At 48.2% G+C, this 17,129-nt stretch overlaps 1 protein-coding gene across 1 annotated transcript in view; it reads left to right on the top strand.

The window, feature by feature from the left end:
- The first annotated feature begins 2,387 nt into the window (after nt 1–2,387).
- The window catches only part of LOC147730901 (kelch-like protein 31), an 81,080-nt gene continuing 66,338 nt past the window's right edge, over nt 2,388–17,129 (top strand). The window contains exon 1 of the mRNA XM_086955793.1: nt 2,388–2,532. The gene's annotated coding sequence lies outside the window, so the exon portion shown is untranslated. The remainder of the gene's footprint in view (nt 2,533–17,129) is intronic.

Here is a 17,129-nt window from a genome sequence, read left to right as displayed (position 1 = left end):
ACACAGCGTCCCAAATGGTGTCCAGGGACTGAAAGTTTTATTTGGATTTCAGAGGGCGGAGCAGGCAGGGAGAGTGGCCCAGGTGCCGATGATGAGGGCTGGCAGGTGCTCCTGGGATACGAAGTCCAGGGCCCGCTGCTCACTCGCAGCCCTGCTTGCTGTTGCAGCACTCCCTCAGGTAATGTAAAATTTGCGCCTCCAGCCGTGCACAGATGATTTCCCTCGAAGCGAAGCGGGACCCGCGAAGCGGGTACCGCGAGGTGTGGTAGAAGGAAGGAAGCCAGTTACGCCGAGTCCCAGTAGATGGCTGCTTTAGCAGACACAGCATCCCAAATGGTGTCCAGGGACTGAAAGTTTTATTTGGATTTCAGAGGGCGGAGCAGGCAGGGAGAGTGGCCCAGGTGCCGATGATGAGGGCTGGCAGGTGCTCCTGGGATACGAAGTCCAGGGCCCGCTGCTCACTCGCAGCCCTGCTTGCTGTTGCAGCACTCCCTCAGGTAATGTAAAATTTGCGCCTCCAGCCGTGCACAGATGATTTCCCTCGAAGCGAAGCGGGACCCGCGAAGCGGGTACCGCGAGGTGTGGTAGAAGGAAGGAAGCCAGTTACGCCGAGTCCCAGTAGATGGCTGCTTTAGCAGACACAGCGTCCGTTTTATATATGTATGAACCTTGTACCAATCTGTGTTCTGAGGTTGATCCTTGGGAGTGCCAGTAACTCCAACCTGTTTTACCGGGTTTGATCCTTGGAAGTACCAGTAATTCCATCCTGTGTTCCAAATTTAATCCAAGGGAGTACAAGTAACTCCAACCTGTCTTCCAAATGTAATCTTTGGGAGTACCAGTAGCTCCAACCTGTGTTCCAAGTTTGATCCTTGGAAGTGTCAATAACTCCAACTATTCCAAGTTTATCCCTGGAAATGCCAATAACTCCAATCTGTACTTCAAGTCGATTCCTGAGAGCGCCAGAAACTCCAATCTATGATCTTGGTTGTTCTGCTCTCATGCTGTGTTTACTTATAAGACATGTAAGTGCATGTTACTGATGTCCAAATATGGTCATTGTATGTAGAGGCATGTTAAGATACAGATGGTAACTGCTTCCTCTTGTTAGTTCCAGTTTACTGCATCATCGTAAAACCAGAGGTTCAGGTCCAGTGCATATTCACCTCGCAGACAAATAAGGTCTCTGGAGCGACAAATCCTGTTACGCAGCGTTGCACAGGCGCGGAGAAGATCCCGTTCTGCAAATCTGCCTTTTCCGATTTTATCCCAAGCCCCCAAACCTCCAGGGAATGGTGTGTGATTTAAGGTTCAGTCCTTGACATGCGCTGTCCTCTGGTGGGATAAGAGGTCCAGCATCAGCTCCACTGTCGTCTCCGCGGTTGGGACCAGGTGTGTGCATGGCACATGTCTATTGCCCACTTTGCCAATGCTTTACAATGGCTTTGCATTTCAGCTTTGAGGCCCTGAGGATGAGCGCTTAATAAAAGTCTTATGCATGATTTCAGCCATAAAGCAAAACAGTGATGATTTCAGGACAGTACATAGGGTTGTATAAAAACAAGCAAAATATTTTCCTATGGCTGCAAGGAGACTTGTGGTGATTCTTGATTTTCTGTGTCTCGAAGAGTAGCTGCAACCTATTAGGCAGGGATAAATATGTGGAGGTGTTTGCGGGTAGTGGGCATTGACACTCTTTTTTGGGGGGATAGAGACTTATTATTCATCAGACTTTGTCCCTGAACTTGAGAGAGAAAGGCATCAAATGGAATGAAAGGGGAAGAGAAAGATAGTAAAGCGGAGGCCAAGGGAGACAGCAGAGATGAAAAAGAACCTGCAAGAGCAAGAGGATAAAGAGGCAGGAAGTCTAGGGAGGGCGGAACAGGCATTTAGTGGAATTAAAAATAGTCTGCCTTGGCATTTGTCAAATCCCAACATTCGTAACAGACTCATAAGAAAAACCTTAAGCCCAACAAATTCAGCCTTGTTATTAGACCAGTGTTATTTGCAGCAGCCTAGCCACCTCCCACATCACTACACTAAAGGCAGGTTCACACTCGCCAACCTTTCTGAAAGGTTTTTAATTAGCACAACCCGCGCGCCTCACCATCCCAGCCCGGGTATTGCAACTTTTAAAACTGTCTAGAGATAAATGTACATATAATCATTCTAAATGAGGCTCATTTACATAATGAATGGCTGTCCTCAGTGCCTGGCAGGGTTCCATCCATGAAGAGCCCTGTCACAGACCCTGTGAAGCAGGCACGGTCGGGTATGCTTAGTGACATGTGCACCTGTCCCTGTGCCATAACTTTGTGCACGGGGGGCGGGCAGAGCACCACGTGGGGGGCGAGTTCCTGAGCTCGGATTGGAGGCCAGGCCCAGGCTGGGCACGAGGTGGAGTCCCGGTGTGACAGTCCCTCTGCCCACAGCTCTCTCGCTCCGACCCCTCCCTGTGCCCCGGACGGAGCCCACCATCCCTGAACAGCTGGACAGGAGGGAGACCCCGAAGAAGGCCCACGTGAAGGCACGGTAAGGGAAAGAAGAGGCCCACGCGGGCATACTGGACGAGGGAGACCCTCAAGGGGCATCCATTACGAGCTCCATGAAGGCTTTACACGAGACCTCTTAAGACAGGCCAAGTGGAGGGTATGAGAGAGAGGCCTCCGGGGAAGGGCCCGGATGAGTAATGAAGGCTCCGGTGGTGGGCAGGGGCGTGATAAGAGGGGCGCTGCAGCGGAGGTGACGGCGCCGGGCCGTAGAGCCATAACCGCAAACGTTTCAGATTATTAACATTCTGAGAATAGTCGGTGTTGAGGGTTAAATATTCTGCCCTGCGAGTATCGGGGTGCCATGAGAGAGTAACCCTAACCGGTGAGTGTACGGCCGCGTTAGAACAGTGTGCGCACCGTAGGTATCCACCGCTCCTAGGGTCAAGTCATGTTCTGGAGACTCGCACTAGTGTGGGATATTGAATGCGAGGATCAAGCTGCCATGAGACAATCCACTGTGAGTGTCAGAAGAACAAGTGAGGGCAATCTACTGTGAGTATCAGAGCATGTGAGGGCAATCCACTGCGAGTGTCAGAGTATGTGAGGGCAATCTACTGCGAGTGTCAGAGCATGTGAGGGCAATCCACTGCGAGTGTCAGAGCATGTGAGGGCAATCTACTGTGAGTATCAGAGCATGTGAGGGCAATCTACTGTGAGTGGCAGAGCATGTGAGGGCAATCCACTGTGAGTGTCAGAAGAACAAGTGAGGGCAATCTACTGTGAGTATCAGAGCATCTGAGGGCAATCCACTGTGAGTGTTAGAAGAACATGTGAGGGCAATCTAATGTGAGTGTGAGGACACGTGAGGGCAATCTACTGTGAGTGTCAGAGCATGTGAGGGCAATCCACTGCGAGTGTCAGAGCATGTGAGGGCAATCTACTGTGAGTGTCAGAGCGTGTGAGGGCAATCTACTGTGAGTGTCAGAGCATGTGAGGGCAATCTACTGTGAGTGTCAGAGCATGTGAGGGCAATCTACTGTGAGTGTCAGAGCATGTGAGGGCAATCTACTGTGAGTGTCAGAGCATGTGAGGGCAATCTACTGTGAGTGTCAGAGCATGTGAGGGCAATCTACTGTGAGTGTCAGAGCATGTGAGGGCAATCTACTGTGAGTGTCAGAGCATGTGAGGGCAATCTACTGTGAGTGTCAGAGCATGTGAGGGCAATCCACTGTGAGTGTCAGAGCATGTGAGGGCAATCCACTGTGAGTGTCAAGAGCATGTAATGGCAATCCACTGTGAGTGTTAGGACATGTGAGGGTAATCCGCTGCGAGTGTCAAGAGCATGTGAGGGCAATCCACTGTGAGTGTTAGGACATGTGAGGGTAATCCGCTGCGAGTGTCAGAGCATGTGAGGGCAATCCACTGTGAGTGTCAGAGCATGTGAGGGCAATCCACTGTGAGTGTGAGGACATGTGAGGGCAATCTACTGTGAGTGTCAGAGCATGTGAAGGCAATCTACTGTGAGTGTGAGGACATGTGAGGGCAATCTACTGTGAGTGTCAGAGCATGTGAAGGCAATCTACTGTGAGTGTGAGGACATGTGAGGGCAATCTACTGTGAGTGTCAGAGCATGTGAAGGCAATCTACTGTGAGGACATGTGAGGGCAATCTACTGTGAGTGTCAGAGCATGTGAGGGCAATCTACTGTGAGTGTGAGGACATGTGAGGGCAATCTACTGTAAGTGTCAGAGCATGTGAGGGCAATCTATTGTGAGTGTCAGAGCATGTGAGGGCAATCTACTGTGAGTGTCAGGGCATGTGAGGGTAATCTACTGTGAGTGTCAGGACACGTGAGGGTAATCTACTGTGAGTGTCAGAGCATATGAGGGCAATCTACTGTAAGTGTCAAGAGCATGTGAGGGCAATCTACTGTGAGGGTGAGGACATGTGAGGGCAATCTACTGTAAGTGTCAGAGCATGTGAGGGCAATGTATTGTGAGTGTCAGGACATGTTAGGGCAATCTACTGTGAGTGTCAGAGCATGTGAGGGCAATCTGCTGTGAGCGTGAGGACATGTGAGGGCAATCTACTGTAAGTGTCAGTGCATGTGAGGGCAATCTACTGTGAGTGTCAGAGCATGTGAGGGCAATCTACTGTGAGTGTCAGAGCATGTGAGGGCAATTTACTGTGAGTGTCAGAGCATGTGAGGGCAATCTACTGTGAGTGTCAGAGCATGTGAGGGCAATCCACTGTGAGTGTCAGACCATGTGAGGGCAATCTACTGTGAGTGTCAGAGCATGTGAGGGCAATCCACTGTAAGTGTCAAGAGCATGTTCGGGCAATGTAATATGAGTGTCAGGACACGTGAGGGCAATCTACTGTGAGTGTCAGAGCATGTGAGGGCAATCTACTGTGAGTGTGAGTACATGTGAGGGCAATCTACTGTGAGTGTCAGAGCATGTGAGGGCAATCTACTGTGAGTGTCAGAGCATGTGAGGGCAATCTACTGTGAGTGTCAGGGCATGTTAGGGTAATCTACTGTGAGTGTCGGAGCAAGTGAGGGCAATCTACTGTGAGAGTCAGAGCATGTGAGGACAATCTACTGTGAGTGTCAGAGCATGTGAAGGCAATGTATTGTGAGTCTCAGGACATGGAGGGCAATCTACTGTGAGTGTCAGAGCATGTGAGGGTTTATACTGTGAGTGTGAGGACATGTGACGGCAATCTACTGTGAGGTCCAGAGCACGTGAGGGCAATCTACTGTGAGTGTCAGAGCATGTGAGGGCAATCTACTGTGAGTGTCAGGACATGTGAGGGCAATCTACTGTGAGTGTCAGAGCATGTGAGGGCAATCTACTGTGAGTGTCAGATGATGTGAGTGCAATCTACTGTGAGTGTCAGGACATGTGAGGGCAATCTACTGTGAGTGTCAGAGCATGTGAGGGCAATCTACTGTACACTCAGAGCATGTGAGGGCAATCTACTGTGAGTGTCAGAGCATGTGAGGGCAATCTACTGTGAGTGTCAGAGCATGTGACGGCAATCCACTGTAAGTGTCAGGAGCATGTGAGGGCAATGTATTGTGAGTGTCAGAGCATGTGAGGGCAATCCACTGTAAGTGTCAAGAGCATGTGAGGGCAATCCACTGTGAGTGTCAGGACATGTGAGGGCAATCTACTGTGAGTGTCAGAGCATGTGAGGGCAATCTACTGTGAGTGTCAGAGCATGTGAGGGCAATCTACTGTGAGTTTGAGGACATGTGAGGGCAATCTAGTGAGGGCAATCTACTGTGAGTGTCAGAGCATGTGAGGGCAATCTATTGTGAGTGTGAGGACATATGAGGGCAATCTACTGTGAGTGTCAGTGCATGTGAGGGCAATCCACTGTAAGTGTCAGAGCATGTGACGGCAATCCACTGTGAGTGTCAGAGCATGTGAGGGCAATCTAGTATGAGTGTCAGAGCATGTTAGAGCATTCCACTGTGAGTGTCAGAGCATGTGAGGACAATTTACTGTGAGTGTCAGGACATGTGAGGGCAATCCACTGTGAGTGTCAGAGCATGTGAGGGCAATCTACTGAGAGTGTCAGGACATGTGAGGGTAATCACTGCGAGTGTCAGAGCATGTGAAGGCAATCTACTGTGTGTGCCAGAAAATGTGAAGGCAATCTACTGAGAGTGTCAGGACATGTGAGGGTAATCCACTCCGAGTGTCAGAGCATGTGAGGGCAATCTACTGTGAGTGTCAGGGCATGTGAGGGCAATCCACTGCAAGTGTTAGAGCATGTGAGGGCAATCTACTGTGAGTGTCAGGAATTGTGAGGGCAATCTACTGTGAGTGCCAAAACATGTGAGGGCAATCTACTGTAAGTGGCAGAACATGTGAGGGCAATCTACTGTGAGTGCCAGAACATGTTTCTGCAATCTACGTGGAGTGTCAGAGCATGTGAGGGCAATCTACTGCGAGTGTCAGGACGCGTGAGGGCAATCTATTGTGAGTGTGAGGACATGTGAGGGCAATCTACTGTGAGTGTCAGAGCATGTGAGGGCAATCCACTGTGAGTGTCAGAGCATGTGAGGGCAATCTACTATGAGTGTCAGAGCATGTGAGGGCAATCTACTGTGAGTGTCAGAGCATGTGAGGGCAAGCTACTGTGAGTGTGAGGACCTGTGAGGGCAATCTACTGTGAGTGTCAGAGCATGTGAGGGCAATCTACTGTGAGTGTGAGGGCAATCTACTGTGAGTGTCAGAGCATGTGAGGGCAATGTATTGTGAGTGTCAGGACATGTGAGGGCAATCTACTGTGAGTGCCAGAGCTTGTGAGGGCAATCTCAACTGTAAGAGCATGTGAGGGCAATCCACTGTGAGTGTCAGAGCATGTGAGGGCAATCCACTGTGAGTGTCAGAGCATGTGAGGGCAATTTACTGTGAGTGTCAGGACATGTGAGGGCAATCCACTGTGAGTGTCAGAGCATGTGAGGGCAATCTACTGAGAGTGTCAGGACATGTGAGGGTAATCCACTGCGAGTGTCAGAGCATGTGAAGGCAATCTACTGTGAGTGTCAGAAAATGTGAAGGCAATCTACTGAGAGTGTCAGGACATGTGAGGGTAATCCACTGCGAGTGTCAGAGCATGTGAGGGCAATCTACTGTGAGTGTCAGGGCATGTGAGGGCAATCCACTGCGAGTGTCAGAGCATGTTAGGGCAATCTACTGTGAGTGTCAGGAATTGTGAGGGTAATCCACTGTGAGTGTCAGAGCATGTGAGGGCAATCTACTGTGAGTGCCAGAACATGTGAGGGCAATCTACTGTGACTGCCAGAGCATGTGAGGGCAATCTACTGTAGGTGCCAGAACATGTGAAGGCAATCTACTGTGAGTGCCAGAACATGTGAGGGCAATCTAATGTGAGTGCTAGAACATGTGAGGGCAATCTACTTGGAGTGTCAGAGCATGTGAGGGCAATCTACTGTGAGTGTCAGAGTGTGTGAGGGCAATCCACTGCGAGTGTCAGAGCATGTGAGGGCAATCTACTGTGAGTGTCAGATCATCTGAGAACAATCCACTGCGAGTGTCAGAGCATGTGAGGGCAATCTACTGCGAGTGTCAGAGCATGGGGGCAGTCTACTGCGAGTGTCTGAGCATGGGGGCAATATACTGCGAGTGTCAGAGCTTGGGGGCAATCTACTGTGAGTGTCAGAGCTTGGGGGCAATCTACTGTGAGTGTCAGAGCCTGTGAGGGCAATCTACTGAGAGTGTCAGAACATGTGAGGGTAATCCACTGCGAGTGTCAGAGCATGTGAAGGCAATCTACTGTGAGTGTCAGAAAATGTGAAGGCAATCTACTGTGAGTGTCAGAGTGTGTGAGGGCAATCCACTGCGAGTGTCAGAGCATGTGAGGGCCATCTACTGCGAGTGTCCGAGCATGGGGGCAATCTACTGCGAGTGTCAGAGCTTGGGGGCAATCTACTGTGAGTGTCAGAGCATGGGGGCAATCTACTGTGAGTGTCAGAACTTGTGAGGGCAATCTACTGTGAGTGTCAGGACATGTGAGGGTAATCTACTGTGAGTGTCAGAGAATGTGAGGGAAATCTACTGCGAGTGTCAGGACATGTGAGGGCAATCTGCTGTGAGTCTCAGATCATCTGAGAACAATCCACTGCGAGTGTCAGAGCATGTGAGGGCAATTTACTGTGAGTGTCCGAGCATGTGAGGGAAATCCACTGCGACTCTTTGCCGACACATTAGATGCCGCCGGAAACACGCCGCAACCGGTCCGTTTGAATCTGCCAGAATACAGATAAACGTTTGCAAAACCTCTGATGTTCGTGTGGGCTTATACCTCACGGCGCCTTTGATAGAGTAAAACGAGGACCAACTCCAATCAGGACTATATATATGACAACTCTGTCTATGGACTACATCCGGACTAATACTACATGGCGCTCCTGTATTAACTTGCAGAAAGCAATCTACTGAACAGGATAACAGACCGCTTAACCTAACAAATACAATTAGACTACAGCTACGCGACGCCGCACCCCTGAAACAACAGAGCATACCTTTTAATAGGAAAGAGAAAATATATTCCGCTATTGTGACCACACAGAGGTATATTACCCTATTGTAAACGATGATTTGATGTCAGCAAACTATATGTCTCTTCTTCTCAAGGCATAACTAGTGAAGATTTAAACAAGATCTATACATTCTGGGCGTCATTTAAGATCTGCACAACGATGGTACAGTCCTGAGGAAGACACAGCTTGGTGTCGAAACGCGTAGACAGGAAACCATCTAATAGTTCTTTTTTATTTAATAAGTGTTTTGTGTATAGAAAAATGCATATTCTATAATGTTGAAATAATTTATCAATTGTCTATAATCATGTATCAATTTTATCCAATATTATGTTTTTTATAAGGAATTAAATTGTATTCTATGTGTAAAAACAGTAGTTGACTATTAATTTGTGTGTGGCACATGCCACCTTTCATGTGCTAGTTGGTATTTGATGATTTGCCTGGGTGTTGTACTCACATATATAAATCCACTGCGAGTGTCAGAGCATGTGAGGGCAATTTAATGTGAGTGTCAGAACATGTGAGGGCAATCCACTGTAAGTGTCAGAGCATGTGAGGGCAATTTACTGTGAGTGTCAGGACATGTGAGGACAATCCACTGCGAGTGTCAGAGCATGTGAGGGCAATTTACTGTGAGTGTCAGAACATGTGAGGGCAATCCACTGTAAGTGTCAGAGCATGTGAGGGCAATCTACTGTGAGTGTCAGGACATGTGAGGGCAATCCACTGCGAGTGTCAGAGCATGTGAGGGCAATTTACTGTGAGTGTCAGAACATGTGAGGGCAATCCACTGTAAGTGTCAGAGCATGTGAGGGCAATTTACTGTGAGTGTCAGGACCTGTGAGGACAATCCACTGCGAGTGTCAGAGCATGTGAGGGCAATTTACTGTGAGTGTCAGAACATGTGAGGGCAATCCACTGTAAGTGTCAGAGCATGTGAGGGCAATCTACTGTGAGTGTCAGGACATGTGAGGGCAATCCACTTCGAGTGTCAGAGCATGTGAGGGCAATCTACTGTGAGTGTCAGGACATGTGAGGGTAGCCCACTGTGAGTTTCAGAGCATGTGAGGGCAATCTACTGTGAGTGTCAGTCCGTCAGAAGTATATCATAGAGTATCAAGAAGCCCTTTTATATTGTACTATAAGTATCTGATTACCTTAAGGTATTGCACTGTGAGGATCAGGGTGTCCTACCATAATGTACCATGAGTATTCGTCCATTATACTAGGAATATTGTACTGTGAGCATCAGACTGTTCTAGCAAAATGTACTCTGATTCCCAGACTGTGTGTGTTGTACTGTGAACATCATGTTATCCAGGCGTAATAGCTGATACTGTGAGTATTGGCTGCGCATGATAATATACGGTAAGTATCAGACTGCACTATGATATAATACTGTGAGGATCAGGCTGTCCTAGAGTAGTATACCATATGAGACTGGGGTAAGATAAAGCATATGAGTATTAGACTGCCATAGGATATTATATTGTGAGCACCGGGCTGTCCTAGAGTAATATACTGTGATTATCAGACTCTGGTAGGGTATTGCATTGTGAGCATCAGGCTGTCCTGGAGTAATATACTGTATCCGACAGTGGTAGGATAAAGCACACGAGTATTAGACTTCCAGAGGATGTTATATTGTGAGCACCACAAGGCTGTCCGAGAGTAATGCACCGCTTCAGACTGGAGTGTGATGAAGTACACGACTATTGAACGGCTATAGGCTATTATACTATGAGCACCCGACTGTCCTCGAGTAATGTGCTGTGATTATCAGACTCTGGTCGGATTTTGCATTGCGAGTATCACCCTGTTTTAGCATAACACATGGCAGGTATCAGACCGCAGTAGGACATTATACGTGGAACATCAGGCTGTCCTAGAGTAATGCACCGTATCAGACCGGGGTATGATAAAGTGGATCAGTATGAGACTGCCGCAGGAGATTATACTGTGATCATCCGGCTGTCCTAGAGTAATGTAGGGGGATTATCAGACTCTGGTCGGATTTTGCATTGCGAGTATCAGCCTGTTTTAGCATAACACATGGCGGGTATCAGACCGCAGTAGGATACTGAACTGTCTAGGCTGTTGTAGGATAATGTCAGATGGCGGTTGGATGGTACTCACCAGGATCCAGAATCCAGTCCACCCTCTAGACTCAGAGGATCCCCCCAGATGGTGCCACTGGGCCTGTCCTCCCTGCTGTGGTCATGTGGACCGGGATGTGGGATTAGTGACCTCGAAAAAGGCATCTTGGAGGTCCAGGGGACTAACCAAAGTCCGGGATAAGAGCGGTTCCTGGACACTCTCTGGTTTTACCAGCACCACAGAGTCACCCCAGGGTTAAAGATGGGGACTGAGGACTGCGCTGGAGGTCAAGGTTCAGGCCGGTGTTAGGGAGTCCAGAACGGTCACTGCTAGTTATGGGGTGATCGTGTCCTTAGGGTGGGAGGCTTGGAAGGTAGCGGTCTGCGAGAGGGCTCGAGTTTAGGGTTGGGCATAGCTCGATGCTTCAAGTCAGGCCTGCGGCTGAGGTCAGGTGGTTGGGATTAATGCTGGGGTTGAAGGTTTTGGGGAGATTGGGTTCCAGGTGGGCGCTAAGTACTGGGGTTAGGGTCCTATTCAAGAGGTTGGGATTCGTGCTAGGCTTGGAGATTAGGGTTGGGTTGAGAGTTTGACCAGGCCGTGGGACTCGACTGAAAGCGGAGGTTGTAGTTTGGAGGCTGGAGTAGAATTTGGGGTTCAAAGTTCAAGGTGTTCTGCGTAGATTCTACTCAAATAATGACATAAATTCTGCCACAGGGTGCAAGTCTGCGATTGTGTACAGAAAAGTATAGGACATGGCTTCGAATGAAGCTTCTTATTCCTTTGAAAATTGCTTTTTTTTTGCTGAGTGCGGGCTTTATACAACAGCACTTTCCCCCATCAAGAAGAGGGGGCCGTTTGAGAGGAGGAGGGGTCTTGGTAGGCGGGATCTCAGTCCATAGAACGTGTCACTAGACGTCTCTAACCTGTTATAAATAGATGGACGGCAGGTCCCATATTTGGACCGACTGGCGACCTTGAGGTGGCAGCCCGTGCTAAAGGCTCCTCTCTCCTCTCAAACAGGCAGCCACAGCCCCTGGGTTGGGGTGGGGGCCGCTGCACAGGGTCAGAACTGCCATCAACCCGTCACGGGCAGGAATGGATCCTGGTGGGCAGGGAGCTGGGGAACAGGTCGCAGAGTCTGTGGGCAGGTGTGCCCAGTGGGGTGGAGCCGTGGCCGTAATATGACATGATAACAATAGCTCTCATCCTCTCCAACAAGCGCTTGCAAGTGTTCAGCGTTCACAAGTGCCAATCACTGGCCCTCAGTCACTTATGAACGACAGCACTTGACAAACTTGAACTAGAAGACAAATGCACGTTATCCGTCTGCACCAGTGGTTAGCAGTAGAGAATTCTCCATTTGGTGCAGAAGATAATGCAAATATCAACGTTGCACGTGTCAAAAACGAGTGTGTGCGAATATCATGACGTGGACTATGATGGCGATTGTGAGTATGGGGCATAAGTGAGTGTGCGCTGATTAATATGATTGGACGGGGTGGAAACTGGCGTGTGAGCGAAACGTGTGAGCGAACTTTTACAAATTCAAATATGTGAAGTGGCTGTGGGCGAACGGGTGTGTCGATAGTAAAGTGCAACTGAAAGTGAGTTGAAGTGTGCACATGCAAGCGCCGTGACTGCATGTATGTGTGTACACAAACGTGTGAACGAATGAACGTGTGCAAATGAAATGTGGCTAAATGCGCGAGGGTATGTAAATACAATGGCGTTGAATATGATGGCGTGGAATATCATTGTGCACATGCCATGCTGTGCACATATGAGTGTCAGTGTGATTGGTGTCCACCTGTAGGCGTGAGTGGGAATGTGAGTGTGTGGGTGAACAAGTGTATGTGTGTCAGAGGGGTGGGTGTGCAAAAGAGGAACCCAAACGTCTGTGCTGAAGTATGTTTGTGAATGTAAGTGTGGGTAACGAGAGTGTGCCAAGTGTGAAGTAGTATATTTGCAAATGTAGCGTCTGAAATTAAGCATTCACAAACTGAAGAGTGTATAAACTGAAGTGCGCACGAATTGAAGTGTGTTAATTTTCGAGTGTCTGGGAATGCAGGGGTGTGTGCGCAACTGTGTTTACAAATGGGGTTGTGTGCATGTAGATGTGTATGAATTCTTGAGTGTTTGTGAAACAAATGTAAGCACATTGGAATGTGTGTGAAGAGAGTGAGACAATTGGGGTGTGTGAATTGGTTCGTGAGTCACTGAGTTAAAGGGGAGGTAAATGTATGTTTGTGAAAGAAAGTGGAGGCTCAAGTGTTTGTTGATGCGCAAGTGTGAATAACAGAGGTCGTGAATGAAAGTGTGTACAAGTATAAATGTGTGCTAATGCATGGGTGAGAGAAAGTGAGTGGATGTGTGTACAAATGACTGTAAATTAGTGAAATTTAGTGTGTGCAAATTCAAGCATGGGTGAATTTAAGGCAGTGTGGGTGTATGTGGGGGTTCTAGTGTGTGAGAATGCAAACGTGCGTGATCACGATGACAAATGAGAGCCGATATAAACATGAGTCGGATATCGGTATGAATATAAGTGTGCGCAAATAGGAAGGTATGCCCGTGTGAATGAGGGTGCGGGCCAATGTAGGGAAATGCCAGCATGCCCGAAAGCCTTCGTGTTTGTGTGCGTGTGTGTGAGAGAGAGAAGTCTGCACGTGCGCAAATGTGTGAAGGTAGGTGTTCATGAATGGAACTGAGTGTGAATGCATGCGTAAAAATACCTGCTTGTGAATGCTACTGCGTGTGAGTGGAGGTGTGCATTCATGGGAGTGTGTGGGTGAATGGAAGTGTGATTGAACTGAAGTGTGCTCACACTGAAGGGTATTCGTGTAAACCAGCTATAAGGTGGGAATGTGAGTGCGTCGTGTGAACAAATGCATGCGTGATAAAGTGATCTGTAAGAACACAGGTGTGAAAAGGGTGATTCTAGGTAGATAGAATTGTGTGATTGTGAGTGTTTGTGTGTGTATGTGGCTCCTGTGTGTTGCCACATGCGTGAGTGAAAGTGTGTGTGCTCATGTCTAAACCGGTGTAAATGTGAACGTTTTAGATTATGAATCGATGGTCTTTGGTCCATGGATGTGTGCGAACGTGTATGTGTGCAGTGCAGGTGTGTGTGCGTGAGGCTGTTGTAGTATGAGTGAGTGTGTGTCTGAACGCCACCATGAGTGTGCGCATGTTTGTTTTCAAGGAGTGTACGTGGGGAATAAGTGTAGACGCAGGAGAGTGTGCCGCTGTCGTGTAAGAGTAGTGAAGTGTGAGAGGCGAGTGCCACCGTGCACGTGTGTGAAGGGCTAGCTGTGCTCCGACATCAGATCCTGCTCACCCCGAGGTATGTGAGCTAGGATCCGAGGCTATTCCTGGGCCGGACACTTTCCTGACCTCAGCCAGCAGGACTGGCCCAAAAATAACCCAGGAGCCGGGGCTGAGATTACAGCTGCTGCCACCAGCCATGCTGGGAGTGAAACTCTGTAGCGCACTCACGGCGAAGGTGGCCGCCTCTGGGCGCGTGGATACATGTATAGCATGTTATAGGTTTGCAGATTACCTGCTTGCTATCGCCAAGGCTTCTGGGCGCTTGGACGAATGTATAGTACAGTCTGCAGAGTGTAAGATTTCCCCCGTCATAACTTCTTGGCACTTGATGGAATGGGGGCATGTTATAGCTTCTTGGTGAGCCCCCTCCCCGCCACCGTGGGCACTTGGGTGAAGCGCACGTGTGTATCACGCCGCAGGCCCTGTCGGTATGGGTTAACGTACGACGTGTTTGAAGTTCGAAGGGCGCACATTTGTGTGCTCGCCGTGGCCTGGGCCCCAGGCTAAGTGGCATTTGCCAGCTTGGCTCACATAGTCCCTGATAGGGAACTTGCGAAAGGGAAGAATTTTCTCCAACACCCTAAAGTCCTAGTCTATTTAGGGACACGAACTCCAGTGTGGTCTGACACACCTGGACTACCCCCTGTGCCAGGAAGAATTTTCAGAGCGGGGCTGCTGCCATCACTGTCACATGACTGAAGTTGTAGTGATTGTGAAAAGTCCAAGCCTCACCAAAGAACAAGTGTAGCAATGAGCCACGCCCATTGAGCAGGGGGTGGTAAGGGTGAGGTGTGAGGCTGGTGGTGCATTCTGGAGCACACCGTGGCACATACATTACTAAAGCTGCTTCCACTGAAATGTCCACTATATCACGTTCTCGACAGGTGCTCTACCCACACCACACCGGGCCATATAGCACCAGAGACCAACCAGTAGTCTATCCGGGACTACGTGCTATGGGTATATGTAGTACATGAACCTTCAGCGGCATCTTTATGTCTGAGCAGCCACACATCTGCTAGGTCATGATCTATGATGATGTTATGCAATTGGTGGGCTGCTTGTGGGTGTAGCTGTCTAGTGGTGATGGACGTCAATTCACCAAAACATCAGGGGTAGCAGGAGTGGCATCATAGACCCTTGACTTTAAGAACATCACAAGAAGTGACATCATCATGATCTTTGACCTTAGCTCTTCACAGCAAGGGATGCCACATGACCTTTAGGGTGCTTATACCATATTTCAGACGAACCTTACTCCTTTCTCTTTTTGTTGTATAAAAAATTGTGTCTGAAGAGAATATAATGCCGCAGAGCACTGAACAGTACCGGGAGCCTAAATAATCCATACCACACACAAAGAACCATGATTTAATGGTTCTCCATAGAGTTTACCATGATTGGATAGGTATTAATAGATCATAGGAAGTATTTAAGTTCACTTGCATAAATTGATATACACCTTGTAGTGAATATGAACTATGTTATTACTTATTGTCAATACATTTTGATTCCTCATCATTTGCAAGGCACCATCACTTGTGCAACTCACAGAGATAAGTTTTTTTTCTCCACATACATAACATTTCATGTATTAACAATAATGAAACAAAGCAGCAACTTGTTTAATCGAGCAGCCAATCAGCCTTTATTGTTAAATTAATTAAAAACGTTACTATATGCTAAAGTCTGGGTAGAAATCGGAACTATCATAAAACCGATACAATGTGCAAAAGTCTGGATACAATTCTGAACTCTTATAAAACATGAATTAAAAAACGGTGATCAAAGTGCTGGTGCAAAAGAAGCTATTACATATGTGAACATGCAGTTTGTTGTAATTAAGTAGTGTTTGCTAGCATTGACCAGCAATTGGGGTTCTTTTTGAAGAAGACCATTTGGCAGCACGCTGTGGATCAAGTAGCTGAAATGGGTAGGTTTGCTTGTCCAAAGATGACTGCGCACCTGCTGCCTTTTCAGGGCTCTCTCTACTCCCTGAATATACTTTACAGTTCTGGAGATTGCTCTCTGATCTGAAGAGTTAAGGCAGGCCAAAATGGCTTGCTTGCAGGAGCGCATCCCTTGCAGGTTCCATAGCTGGCGCAGCCAGGTCGCCGCATGTTTAGAGAAGACTTGCAGAGGCAGATGGTGTGGACCACAAAGCCGACAGGTCATATCCCCTTCAGCCCTCAGCCAGGGACTGGTGTGCAATTGAGACATTAGAATTCCCAGGCGGTAAGTCAAGTATTTTGTTTCTTTTTATCCTGGAGTTTAAAACTTCGCCGGAGTACTGCTGTGGTCTGAGTCTTCTAAAAGTTCAGTATGAAGCAGGCCTGAGAACATTTTTCTAAGGATGCCCTGTCTTCTAGTGAGGCAGTTATTTTGGTGATTTTTGAAACTGTTCTTTTAAATCGATCATATTCTGCCAATCCTAGCAAGTTGAGATACTCTCGGGCAGGTGAGCTTGATTTTTTAGTGGTCTCTTCCCAGATATGATGGTTGATGGATCTTTCCTCTGTGTTTTTGAGCTCATGGCAGAAGATGACAACAGCTGTGCGCCTGGGGTGGGATTGCTTTGTTAGTCCAAACTTCAGCCTGATCTGGGTTGGTGAGGTGTGTCGGAGTAGCAGTAAGATGTGCCTATATATTCAGGCTACCGTAGTGTCCAGGGCCAGTGTGTGTCTGCCTCGAAGGGCCTCACTGCCATAGGCCAGGTTTGGGGCCACGTTTGCTCTGCCGATTTCTAGTATCGGGATGATCGAATGCCTCCATTCAAATTCATAAATATGGGCAAGAGTCCTGCTGCCAGGGCAATCCCTTTCCTTTTGGTTTCCTCCTTGTGTGACTTGAATGAGCTGTTGTTATCAAATAAGAGGCCGAGGTACTTGTAGCATGATGTTTCACTTATCCTGTTGTAAAATTCAATGTGGGTAGCACTCCTCTTTTTTGAAATTATTTTTCCTTTTTTTTCTCTTTCTAACACATGCGTGCTGCGGAGGTGGCACGTTTGTCCACACACCGTGCCTACAACGTAACAACCTATCTAGAGTGAATGAACCACTCAACCTCTGCGCACTGTTGCTGCTGGTGGATAGATCATACCAGATTAATCATAACGTTTTCATACATTC

Source organism: Lissotriton vulgaris, chromosome 2_1 (assembly GCF_964263255.1).
Source record: "Lissotriton vulgaris chromosome 2_1, aLisVul1.2, whole genome shotgun sequence".
Lineage (NCBI taxonomy): Eukaryota > Metazoa > Chordata > Amphibia > Caudata > Salamandridae > Lissotriton > Lissotriton vulgaris.
This window is presented reverse-complemented; position numbering and strand designations above follow the sequence as displayed.